The sequence below is a fragment of the Parasteatoda tepidariorum genome, chromosome X1 (genome assembly GCF_043381705.1).
Source record: "Parasteatoda tepidariorum isolate YZ-2023 chromosome X1, CAS_Ptep_4.0, whole genome shotgun sequence".
NCBI lineage: Eukaryota > Metazoa > Arthropoda > Arachnida > Araneae > Theridiidae > Parasteatoda > Parasteatoda tepidariorum.
Genome location: NC_092214.1, coordinates 5757769 through 5772551, shown reverse-complemented (window position 1 = coordinate 5772551; position 14783 = coordinate 5757769). Strand labels below are relative to the sequence as shown.

The 14783-nt window shown below is 28.7% G+C and overlaps 1 protein-coding gene across 1 annotated transcript in view; it reads left to right on the top strand.

Annotated features, from left to right (window-relative positions):
• Positions 1 to 7822: 7822 nt before the first annotated feature.
• Positions 7823 to 14783, top strand: part of LOC107440097 (glutamate receptor ionotropic, delta-2) — a 33895-nt gene continuing 26934 nt past the window's right edge. The window contains exon 1 of the mRNA XM_043040655.2: positions 7823 to 7958. The gene's annotated coding sequence lies outside the window, so the exon portion shown is untranslated. The remainder of the gene's footprint in view (positions 7959 to 14783) is intronic.

Genomic DNA, 14783 nt, shown 5'->3' with positions numbered 1-14783 from the left:
TGACACTGTACTGACCCTGTAAATTCATTTCCGAATAGTGTATTTGTTACATATCATTGGAAGATAAAGTAGCAGAATCATGTCAGGAAATTCAGACTTACGTAATAAGAACATCATCATTCATCGAAAGTGGCATAGAATACAATGATACAAGTTGCAAGTATTGATTCTCTTACAATTGTAAATATCTTGTTTATAACAATGTTGAATTTAAGTTTAAGTTTTAATTGTTGCTTTAGTGCCTGTTAGGTAGGTCAAGGATTTTTTATTTTTTATGAAAATGTTAATCCTGAAGTGTTTTGTAGAAAATTATTATTGCGATTTTCAAGTTTCGACATGCATATAAAGCTTTAAAATATGCATAATGGTAGAGGCAAATATGAGTTAGTAATCAATTTATAAATCTAACTAAGTTTGTGTAAATAGCAGGGTGGAGTTGATATGATAAGATAGCTATTTGTGGAGCTTACGTAAAAAGTAAACTTTGAACTTATGTATACAGCAACATTATTTATTTTATTTTAGTTTTGTCTATTTGAGAAAATTAGTGCGAAAAAAGTAAAAGTTAGTAATTTTTTCAATTGCTGTTGTCGTAGGTCACTAAGGAAAGGCGTGCAGTTGTTCTTGCTTCCAGTGGCGCCATCTGCGGCCAAGAATTAGACTTCTGCGACACCTATACGTCACAGACGTCTATAGGGAAGACTCATTCGTACATCCATTCATTCATTCATCAACAGATCGTGTAATTTTGATCTAAACCAGACAACAATCAATCTCCAATTCATTACCCTCAGAGGTAGAATTTTGAATATGGAGGACTTTATGACCCGACAGATTTAACGTGCACCAGTCACCATTTACTACACTGGGAATCTTCGACCGGCTGGATTCAAACTCCCTTTCTCAAGAACGCGAGTTCAGCACCCTGCCTACCAAGCAGATTTTTTCTATTTCTGAAAGTAAATGATTAAAAAATTTTGAGTAACAAGAATTTAAAAAAATTTCATTGAAAACAAAAAATTTTCATGCCTGCAAATTGCTTTGAAGTAACTAGCAAAAAGTAATTTGCATTACTTTTAGATATTGCATTTTGGAACATGGAAACAAGTAAATTTTTTTTGTTGTTCTTATTATATATAGAAAGCGAATGTCATACATTTATTTTTAAGTATGTATGTATGTATGTTAATTTTACAGAATTGCTTTATTTTTATTTAGTATTTATTTTGAATAATTTCAAGAAATGAAAATTGATGTAAATTAATTTGTCATATAATCACAAAGTATAAATAAATTTCATTGTTGTCACACACGTTTTTAAGCAGATATTACATTACACGAACATTACAAATACGCGGAAGAATTAACAAATGTAGATAAACTTGTTTTTGAGAGAGAAAAAGCTTAAATTGGCATTAAGTTTATAGTGTTTGCTAACTTTGCCGAAAATATCTAAATACATAATTATTTAAAAAAGAGTTATTTAACCATAACACATTCCTTAAAGAATAGATTTACTTACAATGTTTATAATGAAACATTAAATGAAATATTTGAATATGAAATAAATTTAGTTTAAAACAATTTAAAAATTATTTATGCAACTAAGGAACAGGTAAAGAAATGGAACTGGCAGGATTTATGAATAACATATCAATATGTTACACATAAATCATGACAGTATAATTACATATATATGATTATTTTTATATCGATGCATTAATTAGCGTAAAGCATAAATTATTAATGCAAATTTTGCTAGGATAGCATAAATTTATGTTAGGATAGCATATATTATAAATTTATATAATACATTTTAATGCTCTGTTTGTAATGCATTATTCAACAGGTACATAGTTCCCAATTCGTACTATACGCAATGACGAAAAAGTAATAATTTTTTTATTGTTTGTTTTGGTGAGAATTTAATGTATTCCTGGACTTAAAAAGGATATAGTCACAATTTTTCTGCCTTACTAGTTGACTACTATTTATATTCGTTGTCTAAGCATTTTCTTGTATCTGGTATTTCCTACATTTATTATATTGCAACTTACTTAATTTTTTTATTTTTTATACTCAACTTTTATCTTAAATACAGTAGGTTATATCTAATCAGTCACAATTCTACTGCTTTACTATTTGATTACTTTTTATATCCATAGTCTAAATATTTTCTATTTCCCATTCTACATTGTAAGTTGCTTAGTTTTTATATTTTTATACTCAACTTTTTCTTTCATAAGGTATCTTAAAAACAGTAAGTTATTTCCATTTAGTTTTCCATTAACTTTATAAATGAATTTAAATATTTACACTTTACACTTTTTTTAAATTTGGAACAATAAATGATTTGGAACTATAGTTTTATGTATTTTGACTCAAGTAATGGAAATGGCTTTTTTAATCGTGTTTTAACGTTTACGTTTTTTATTTTTCATTTGTTTCGCAATTCTAAGTAAATTGAGCAAAGAAAAACACAGCATAGTCAGGAAAGGACTAAAAACTGAGACATTCTGGTCCTTGAATGGCTAGGTTTACAAGATTTTGAATCACTGGAGTAAAAAAACTATATCGTTCATATACCAATCTTAAAATACTCAAGAATGACTCTTATATTCAAGCTTTGTTAACTTATATTTACACGAACAAGAAAATTCTGGAAAAATCACCATACTTGCATGGTACAGACATTTCTGGTAAGAGAAACCACAAATCTAGAAATTAAAGCAAAATATACAGTGTTTAAATCCTTCAAATTGTGATTTTACCTTTCGCAGTAATGACGATTTACCGAAAATTCTACTTTTCAAAATTATAGTTCTAATTACAATACATTTGGCAACAAATGCAAATCACAAAATTAAATATAACCAAATAAATAGTTCTTATGCCATGCTCATAAGTATTATATGATAAAAATCTCAAAAGGATTTTCAGAACTGTATTTACTATTTACTATAAAGTATGTAGATATTTGCTATAAACATTTTAAAATTATAGTTCTAATTACAATATATTTGGCAATAAATGCAAATCATGAAATTAAATGTAACCAAATAAATGGTTCTTATGCCATGTTCATAAGTATCATATGATAAAAATCCCAAAATGATTTTCAGAACTGCATTTACTATTAACTATTAGTTTTTACTCTAAACTATGTAACTATTTATTTGGTAATTTTTACCATTTGATGCCTATGCCTTTTACCTAATAGGTTTATTTAAAATGGCAACTTATTTAAGTGGTTGATAAGAGTTAATTATTTCATATTCTGTTGTAATTTATCAATTACAGCAAGTGTGAAAGAGATAAAAATGAGGAATTAAAATGTTTAATTAAAGATTTTTAAATATACTAAACTCAGATATATTATACGATGGCTGCTGTTTTATGCATCTCTTATGAGGTAGTGAAATTTATTGATTTATTGACTAACATATGTGGGTTTCTTTGAAAATCCAAAAAAACGGCTTAAAAATTATTTTCAGTTTGAAAAACAGTATAATTTTACGAAAGACTGCTGGAACATGCATCGAATGTAATAGCGGCATTAGAACCTTCTGTATGTACGCTTCATAATAGAAATACTGCACGGCAGTAGGAGAAAAATGACCGCTACACCCCACTTTTAGGGTTGAGGACCTCTCTTAGTATAGAGAGCTATGGGATGAGTGCTACACCCTACTTCGGATCGATAACCTCTCGTCTATAGGATGAGTGCTACAACCCACTTCCTCAGTTTGGATGAGAATCCACAACCCCAATGATAAGCTCTTAGTAGGGATGACATAGTATGACTCTATAGGTAGTATAGTCTGTACTAAACAAATGCTTCGTAAAAATTTTGGATATTTATTTCTCCAACACTATGGGTATATTTGAAAAAAATTGACCATAACTTTTTAAGCTGCAATAAGTTTTAAATGAATTCCTCGTTGCAAATAATTATAAAAAATCCCAAAGTGTCCTCCATTATGTATAAGCTGTTAACGTCGCATGGTTCAGACTAAACAAATACTTCTTATATAAAAAGAGTTTGGAATTTTTTTCCTTATATCTATGGGTATTTTTGAAAAATTTTACGATTACTTTGAAATCTGAAACAATTTTAAAATAAATTTCTTATTGAAAAAAGCTACAAAAAATTAGCAAAGTGTCCTCCATTATTTTTATATGTATGCTCTTAACGTAGCATTGTTTGGACAAAAAATTGCTTCCTAAAAAATTTCGATTTATATTTTTTGACATATGGGCAGATCTCTAAAACCTTTAACTTTTGATAATAAAAAAATGATAAAAAATAATAGGCACACTATTTTTACACCTCCAGAATTCTTTGAAAATGTATAAAATATCAGAAAATAATCGTGAACATCGAAAATTTTGATGCCCTTATAAGTATGAACAAATAATTAAAATTTTTGAACTAATTTTTCTAGGTTTATATTCACAAACTGTGATTCGGTGAGGTTGCAGTTACGATGTCAAGACCGTAATCAGAGGCAGATCTAAAAAGTAAATGTTAAAATCAATGAAAATTTTGAGCACACGTTTGTCATTGCCTAATTTATTTTCTGTGTTGTGTGCATCGCATTGCGTTGCGTGTGAGTAAAGTTTTCGATCTATTCTCTAGGTTGTCCAGATCGTAACCCTGTTAAACCGTAACCTCAGGATTAATTAATTGAATGTAGCATATTAGAACTTAGTTTTTTCCCTATGTTTCACTAATTGAAGATATTTTTTGACTGAAAATAATTAAAGTAAGCCTTTTTATTCATTTTATAACAATTTAACTTAATATTAAAAATTTTCAATTCATTTATGATACTAATAATTTTTGATGAAAAATAAAGGGAAATTATTAAAAAGAAAAAATTCCTCAATAAAAGAAAAATAGGTTCAATAAGTTTATATGCTTATTAAATAAATGGTACTTTAGTCATTTTTATGGTTTTTAATGAAATGTATATAAACCTAAAAAAATTAGTTCAAAAATTTTAATTTTTTGTTTATACTTAAAAGAACATCAAAATTTTCGATGTTCACGATTATTTTTTGATATTTTATACATTTTCAAACAATTCTGGAGGTGTAAAAATAGTGAGTCTATTATTTTTTATTATTTTTTTTATTATCAAAAGTTAAAGGTTTTAGAGATCTGCCCACATGCGAATATTTTTTTAAGAAATTGGCGCTCATTTTTTAATCTTAATCAAGCTTCAAATGAGTTCCTCATTCCAAAAATTATAAAAAATTCACGAATTTTACTCCTTTTCGTCGATTATACATATACTCTTAACACATCATTGTTTGGAGTAAGCAAATCCTTATTAAAGCTTTTAATTACTTATTTATTGACACATATTGGTATTTTGGAAAAATTGACTCGCACTTTGTAATCTGGAACAAGATTCAAATGATTTTTTCATTGCAAAAAATTATAAAAAAAATCGCAATATATCCTTCATTACGTTAGCCATATTAATGCTCTTGACGTATCATGGATTGGACTAAGCATATGCTTCTTAAAAATTATGTGTTTTTAATCCTTCATATGTATGGATATTTTCGATGAATTTGACGCTTAATTTGTAATCTGAAACAAATTTCGTACGAAATCTTCATTGTGAAAAAATTATAAGAAATTCGCAAAATGTCCTCCTTTATTTTTATATGTATGCTCAGAACGTAGCATTGTTTGGACTAAAAATTGCTTCTTAAAAATTCTGAGTACTTATTTCGTAACACAGATTAGCATTTTTGAAGACAAATATGACACTTTGTAATTTGAAATGAGTTTCAAATGAATTCCTTTTTGCAATATATTATTAAGGAATCACAAAGTCTCCTCTATTATTTTTTGTATATTCTTCATTATTATTATATATTACATGCTTTTAACGTGGCATGGTTTGGACTAAACAAATGCTTCTTAAACATTTTGAGCATTTATTTCTTTTATTCTATAAGAATTTTGGAAAAATTTGAAGCTTACTTTGTAATCTGAAACAAGTTTTAAATTAATTCCTCATTGCAAAATTTATAAAAAATTCGCAAAGTGTCATCCAATATGTTAACTGCAAATGTATTAATCACAAATGTATACATTTCTTCACATGTGGGCATTTTTGAAAATTTGACGCTTAATTTTTAATCTGAAACTTGTTTTAAATAAATTTCTCATTCGAAAAAGTTACAAAAAATTCACAAAACGTCCTCCATTATTTTAATTATATACATGCTCTAAACCTGGCATTGTTTGAACTGAAAATTACTGCTTAAAAATTTTTGGGTGCATATTTCTTCACATCAATGGCTATGTTTGAAAAAGTTGACGCGCACTTTTTATTCTGATAAAAGAATTGCTCATCACAATTCTAAGAAATTCCGAACATATTCTGAAAAAGAATTACTCATCGCAGAAAAATTATAAGAAAATGCGCAAAATGTCCTCCACTTTTTTAACTATATATATGCACTTTACGTAGCATGGTTTGGACAAAACAAATGCTTCTTGAAAGTTTTGACTGTTTATTTCTTCACATCTATGAGTATTTTTTAAACATTAGACGCTTTCTTGACCACGCCACCATCGCATTAACTACCAAACAGCATGGTAACAAAAGCGATACTTTTTTGTTATCTTTGCCAAAGAGTTATTACCAAAGCTCTTCGATAAAAATTACCTTGTTTTTTGGTGCTCCCATAGAGGCAGAAACACAGTAAATATGATCATATTCTGAGAGTTTTGACTTTACTTTTTTGTCAGTAAAACCAATGAAATAGAAAAACTTTTCTTTCCTTCTGAATTATGAAAATTTACAAATATATTTCTTCAAATGAATACAAAATTTATTCAAAAACAATTTGGGTTACACAGTTTGCGAAAGACAGTAAAAATAGATACATTGGCTTGCTACTGTTGGCAGAAGATTGCTGAATTAGCTGTCTTGCTAAATCTCAGTTCCTAATACTGCCGTGCAATTCAAAAAACAAAGCAAGTGCTTCACGTTTGATTCCGAGAATAGTGGCTTAACAACTATTTTCCAACTATTGCTAATGCAATGATCGCTAAAATAGAATTTTAAAAAATAAAATTTATTTTTGAAATTTTTTTTGCTATATTTAGCTATATTATTATAAAAAAAATAAAGATGTCAAATATATAATTATCTCGATTCTTTTCGCTTACGTAGGTTTTTCAATTGCATGGCAGAATAGAAGTGCATAAAGAAAATAGCCCATTCAATCTTGTTGCCACATAACTTCCTTAGATTCTAATATTTTAAAACGTAGAAGGCCACGTTATGAGAAGTAACATTATTTTAAAGTTTATTAATTATAAAAATCTCAAATAATTAAAAATTATTAAGATATACGATAAAACACACTTTCTCAAGCAGTACCAGGTGTCATCGCATGACGTCAGAAAGAATTTAGTTCCTAATTTGCTTCCGTTAATCACTTAAAAGATAAGTGTCGCAATGTCGGTTAACACTTTTGAAGTTTTATCAATTTGGGGGCGGTATTAGAAACGAGCCGACGAGTTATTCGTCATAAAAAAATGAAGAACCTGCAGTAAGCTAATAGATAATTTGTTGAAAACTTGCTTTCAACAGCAATAGGCGTGAGTTAGGAAAGAAAAGTGCCAAATTTGTCGCCTACGCAACGAGTTAAAAGAAACCACAAAACGTTTTGTAAGATTTGTTTGCTCATGCCTCGTATACTTTATCTTCAAAGTACCGACTTAATCCTTATTCCATATACCAGAATAGAATATTTCAAATAGTTATTTTAAAAATATATATTTTTTACCGTTTGAAGGAAAACAGAGTTCTTATAAATTGCAATTAATATTTTTATCAAGAATGGAGGTCTAATAAATCTGTGTATTATCTGTTTCTACGATGTTAAGCATAAATGTGTATTTTGCCTCGCATTTGAAAAACGAAGTAAGTTTTCAATTTCGTAAACATTTTTTTTCTCTAATTTCCCGGCAATCTTTTTCGACCAGCCAGTTTGACAATTGTATCATTCATTACAGAAGATGATCAAGTAGCAGATATTGTAGTAATTAATGACTATTAAGATACTATTTTGTGATTATTTGAGTAAAAGTCAACAAACCAAATTTATAAGTAATTTATTACTGATATTATATTACTGAACGTATTCTGAAGTTTAGTCTAATAACAAATATATAGGAACGTTTGCCATTTTTTTCAGATATTTCAAACAATTTTACAGAAAAAAAACACACTTTTATTGAAGGGAAGGAAGTAAAAAAAAAGTCATTTTAGCTTTGGTTCTTGTTAATTATAACCATTGACGTCGGACTTATCTAAAATCAGCTATCCCGATTCCAATGTCTAGTTTTTTCTCTTTACAGTAAAATTTCTGAAAATGGTCTGTTAGTTGTACTGTTCTCATTAAGCGAGTTAATTTTTAGTATTATATTGTGTTTAAAAAACAAAATATTAAGAAAATAGTATAATGTTTTAAAAATTGAATTTTTAGTATAATATAATATAATATAATATATATTATATTATATAATATGTAATTATGTAATATAATATAATATAAAGATATTTAAAATCCCGCTTGAAAAAGATTCGTTTCAAACTCACGTAAGATATTCTTATTTTAATTTATAGTTTTTGACTAAATGATAAACTCAAACTTTCAGGTTATTTCTATGAATCATGTGAACTGCAAGTTATATAATAGCTAGCTTCAATCACAGTATAAAACACTAATTTAAAAAAAAATTACATTAACATATTAATTAAATTTTAAAAAAAATTTAAAAATTTTTAACAACTCTGAACTCTGTAAACTTTGAATATTTATTTTAATTTTCCTTCAATCAAAAATCACAAATTTATNTATATTATATTATATTATATTATATTATATTATATTATATTATATTACATTACATTGCATTATAATATTATATTACTATACTATAACTTAAAATAATTATCAAATCGTGAACAATAGCAAACATTAATCGCTAAGAGATTTTCCGATAACCTCATGTAATTGTTTTCTAAAATGATTGTATTTATTTAAATAATTTTCAACTTATATTATAAAAGATTTTGTCTTTAATTATGGCAGTGCCAAATTTCAGTTTTTCTGTAAGTTAAAGCTTTAAAACATTTTTTAAAGATAAATAAAATGTCTTTGTCTTTCATGTAAATGTCATTGTGTACAATGTTTTAATTGATTGACCGATAAAAAAACACTATAATAAGAGTTCTAGAACAACACATGAGAGCTCGCACACCTGCATTCATAATAAGATATTTTTCTCTCAATTAATTTTGGATGTGGGGACTATGTAGAAAATTACAAAACTTTATCTTTGTATAAATATTGAATTTATGTATTTATCTCGAAGAACTCTTTTTCTTCGACAGAAAATAATTAATAAATGAATTTCGAATATTTTTTTCGTAAATATTATTTTTAATTTCATATATTTTCTAGATATTTTTTACTTTTTCTAAATTCTTCTTAGTTTTTGCTTCTTTTGTACTAAAAAGAAATTGAAGAAACCAAGTCTAGTTAACACAAAAAATACTTTTTATTTTATTTCGGAATACTTAGATACATTCTACTTAGATAATATGCTGTGTGATTCTGAATTCATCATTAATATTTGGTGGGGAGATAGGGCACATCATAAGGAATGAAAAATACATACCAACTTATGACCGATAATGTCATTCCACGCCGTCTCCCCAATGATTTGAAACGGCATTCTTAATTATTCAATCTGACTTCAATCTAAATTTAGAGTTTTCTCGCAACTATTATAGTTACAGGAAATCTTTCTTGCATATACTGTCTGAAAATACATTCAAATAGGCTGAAAAATAGCTAGTTTATCGTTATTTGAAAATTAAGCGACGAACTCAGATATCGCTGATTTCATCGCATATCGGTACGTTACGGTAAAACAAATGCTTCTGACCCAATTAAATGAAATTTAGGCAATGATCAATAGAAAACGCAAAATCAATATAAAATTGAGATAATTTAAATAAATATAAGTACCGTTTCAAATACGCAGGAGCAGCCAATTCATAATAGTGAGACGACCCAGCGGCGTAGGATAGCATTTTTAGTTATTAGTTCCAGTGCAATTATCAATCTTTATGACGTGCCCTTCCTTCCTACTTATCGGCGATGAGGCTACGATGGCTATGGGGATAGAGTATTTACATCCTAATGAGACAACCCAAGTTCGAATCCCAGAGGTAGCTGGTCATTTCGAATATTGCTCCCGGCTTCCATCAACAGCAGTGCTGTTGAAAAGTATCCCCAGTGGTAGACTGATAATGGGTCAGAGTTTCCTTGACATCGAGACAATTAAGTGAGGTTTCCATGGTTTTCATCTCCATGCATTGCACAGCTGGTTTAGTTTGATCAAAAAAGCGAATTTGTCTCAAATCTTGATCCAGGAATTTGCTTGTCTTCCGGATTGGATTTAAAATTATAAGACTAAGAAGTTGAATATTGACTGCCAGAAATCCGAAAATTAGTCTGCTAGTCAACGCCAGTTATAAAATAGAATATTAATGACGAATTCAGATTCATTCTGTATTATTCTAAATATTCAGATAATACATAATACTAAATCTTTAGATATTATGATATACCGGTTGAAAATATTAACTATTATATTGATTCATTTTTACTGCAGATTACTTCTTTTTTTGAATATGTGGAAAAATTTTGAAACAGCTCTACAACTAACCTTTGTTCAGAAGAAATAATTCAAATTTTAGGTGTCAGTTGTCGCTTGGTATATTTAGGCAATTTGGAAATACACTCCAATCAAAAAGTGAAGATTCAACCTGTTTCTTGTGTCTAATTTGAAAACGGATTAATATAGGACCAAAGGAACACGAAACTTAAAAGAACTGTTCACTAAACAGTTTTATTACTTTTGTTGCCACACAGAAATTTAAATATATTCGAACGCAAACAATTTATAACAAAGGAAAAAAACTTAGTGGAAATGTTCCTTCTCGAAGAAAATAGTGCATTTCAGTTTTAAACGAAAATTGCTTTAGAAACAGGAATGTGTTCTAGTTTGAAAAAAAAGTATCCACTCTTAATTAGGATGCACTGGATGCTTGGTGAAACTAATATTCCATGCTGCTAACTAAATTGTCGGGGGACGATGAATCAATTATCAACAACTTGTCTACCAATAGACTCAAATATTCTCTGAAGTATTTAGGTCTGGAGATTTGGTTCTCTATTCAATCACTCCAACAAATATCTTAACATTTTAGAAAATCCATGGCGTAATGCTGTCTATTTAGCAGCACGCTGTTGTCCATTAAGCAAAATCAGAAACAACCGAATTCCTAAAAGAGAAAACTAAGGAATTTAAAAATATGTCTCTATATACAAACCAGGCACAATGCCTCTTTCAAATACATGGGGGGTCATGCGGTCGTCCCACATGATGCTTTCCTAGACTATCAAACAATCGCTTCCATTATGGTTGATTTATTAAGCACTGGAAGGCAAAAACTAATACTTTGATGTAGAGAGAGCAAGGGATTCTTCAATACACTGACCATGATGGAAGAAAAAGCTTAATTATCTGCATCATGTTTAATGGCTGTATAATCCCCGTTAAATTTTTAATCGAGACTCAATTACTGGTTTTAAATATAGAGATTTGATCTTGAAGCTCAGAGGTTTTTTATTTGCGAATTTGGGTGGTTATTATTTCATTTTAATGGGTGACAGCACGCTGCCACATAAGCCCTATCATGTCGACGAGGAATTTCGGGATGCTAAAATATTCGCCGAAGGGATCGTCAAGTCAAATCTTTAGGCCTTATTTCACTAGAAAATGTTCTGAACTACCTTGGTGGATAAGTTGCTGCTTTGAGTCCTCTTTTCAGTTATGACATGAGCAGGTACAAGGGGTACTCCATATCTCATGCTTTCTTCATTTAACTCCCGACAATTTAATTGGCAGCATTGAAAAATGATGCCATCACTGCATTGTAGTAAGTCATGGATACATTCATAGCTTTTATAATATTTTAAAGAGAATTTTCTTCATAAGACTTTGTTGCTCTGTTTCCTATGAGAAGGTACATTTCTGCTAAGCTGGCTTTGTAGCTGCTAAAGCTTTGTAGCTTTGTAGCTCTAAGCTGCTTTTGTAGATTATATTTGTGTAGAAATTTATTTGAATATTTATTTGACAATCAAGAAAAACTTTGTGAGCATTTCCTCTAAATATTTAGTTTCTATGTCTATTCATTTTAAAAGAAAAAACAGAAAACAGGTTGTACCTTAAGTTTTGAAAGGCAGTATAATGCTCAACATTGATATAAATTGTGTGACAAATATTCCGAACAAAGGTAAGATTGGGGTGGCATTATTCAGAAATATTTTTTTTAAAGAAAGTCAAACAGTGAAACCTGCAGTTAATTATTTTAATTATTTAATAAACTGGATTCGGAGTAGCAACTATCTTATGCTAAGTTCTTAAATGGCTACGGGTTTTAAGGTGGCAGTCAATTAATGTATGTTTTTTAACAAGACGCATATGAAAGTACGGCTTTTTTGTTTTTAATTTTTTTGGATATCATTGTAGTATCAGTAAACTGCAATGTTTTCATTTTCCGCCCTTCAGAAGGAGGGAGGAGAAATTCTTAACACGTGGTTAAAATTTGAAATGTAACTCCAATTTACCAAAAATTGTTTAAAGTGGTTATGGTTTTTGACTTAACCTGTTTCAATTTTGAGGTCGAAATTTAAAAAATATTAATAATGATATGGCAGACAAAATTAAGAGAATATTGTGAAATTATGAACTACTTTAGATAAAAATGTTCATTATAATCTAGAAATTAAATAACATTTGTGAAAATTATGTATTATTTCTAGATAAACATTAAAAAAACATATCGACAGGTGATAAATATAGAAATATAATAAGGAGATGTAAAATTTTACAAAATTGCGCAGCATGCTATTTTTCTATGACAAACGTAATAGTATTAAATACAAGTTAATTAATGTGCTAAATTAATAAAATTTTTAATTGAAATTAATAATAACATATTAACCGAAATTGTCGTGATTATCAGCGGAGTTAGCATGACGCATAACACCTAAATGATATTCTGATATGGTTGGCGCTTTTCTACTCTTTATAATCTGACAACAAAGATAAATTGCTTCTGACTTATATAGGAATAGGGTATAAACATGGTCACCAAAAAAATCCATGTCAAAATTAATTGCATATAGAGTAAAATCTCGGTTAAGCGGAGGCTTTAAAGACAGTTCATTTGCTATAAGGGTGCACTAATAACGAAGGGGAACGCCATAAATTGTTATTTAGGATAATTGAAATGGTATAGAAATAATTAAATAACCTATAATAACTATTCAGAGTGATATTTATTTAAACTTAAATTAAAATATTTATAGTGCAAAATGAGTAGATGAAGAAATTTGATAGATCCTTGAAGATAAGCCTCCCACGATGCACGAAAAAAACATGGCAATACCTAATTGAAAGGCACCAGGCCTTCGAGAGTTGTCATAATCGATCATTTGTCAAAAAATGTGAATAAATGTTTGATTTATATGAACCTCTCAGAGTGTCTGTTCTGTTCTCTATTAAATTCTGATTCTCTGATTTCTGTTGCCTTTTTTTAAAGCCTAGTTGTGCTAAGTACAGAGTTCAATTTGATTAGAAGAAATGAAATTTTACTGCGAAGGGGAAATTGAGAGCATTTAATGTGTCATTTCAAATTGTGGTCCTCATCCAGATGAAAGGATCAAAAATTGACACCATCCAAAAATATTTCTCATGAGTAGTATCATTTTCTATCCTTTACTCGCAAAGATAAACAAAGGTTACTGGAGTTACTCACTTTAATCGCTAAATGCAGAAATCGCATAACAATATTTTCATTTATGGATGAGACAAAAAGTTTATATTCTTAAAAAAATGGGGGATACATGCATATTTTTTTTTGAATTAAAAGTGGAAATATTTTTTTTTTAAATTTAGAAAAGTTGTGTTCGGTTTGAAGATATATTTAAAATAACGTTTCAGAACATATATGACTGTCCGCGCCCGGTTACGGGAGTGTCCGCTTTGTGGAGATAATATACATAATAGTTTATTCATAGAAGATTCACGGCAAATTAATCACCATATTTACATTTTAAACGAGGAGTGTTCCAAAATACTAGGGGAGAGTGGGGTCAATTGCAGCATTTTTTACTTAACTATTTTTAACTGACAAAAAATCCAATATATTATTAGTATTAATTGACAGACGAGTAAAGTAGACTATCCTCTACTAGAAAAAAAACCTTATTTTAAATGTTATTATATTAGTTATTAACAGTTTTTGACAGTCGTGCACTTGTTACGATTGTACCCACTTACGGGGTCAATTGTAACAGTTCATAAATTCAACTAAAACATAGTTAATTATAAATATTATCATAGTTGAGATATATTTTGTTATTGATCAAAATAGTAGTGATATTTTATTAGTAAAAATAATAATGAGCGGAGACCTAAAGGGTTAAACTTTTAACTTTAACTTAAGGTTAAAAATTTTAATTTATGTTGTGAAAGGTGACAAATAAAATAATGCACATGCAACATAATATAAATGATATAGGAAACTATTGGTGGTTCTTAAAGAGTTAAGTAATGGTTTGTAAACATAAGATTATTTATTTTCAGCTGTTACAATCGTCCC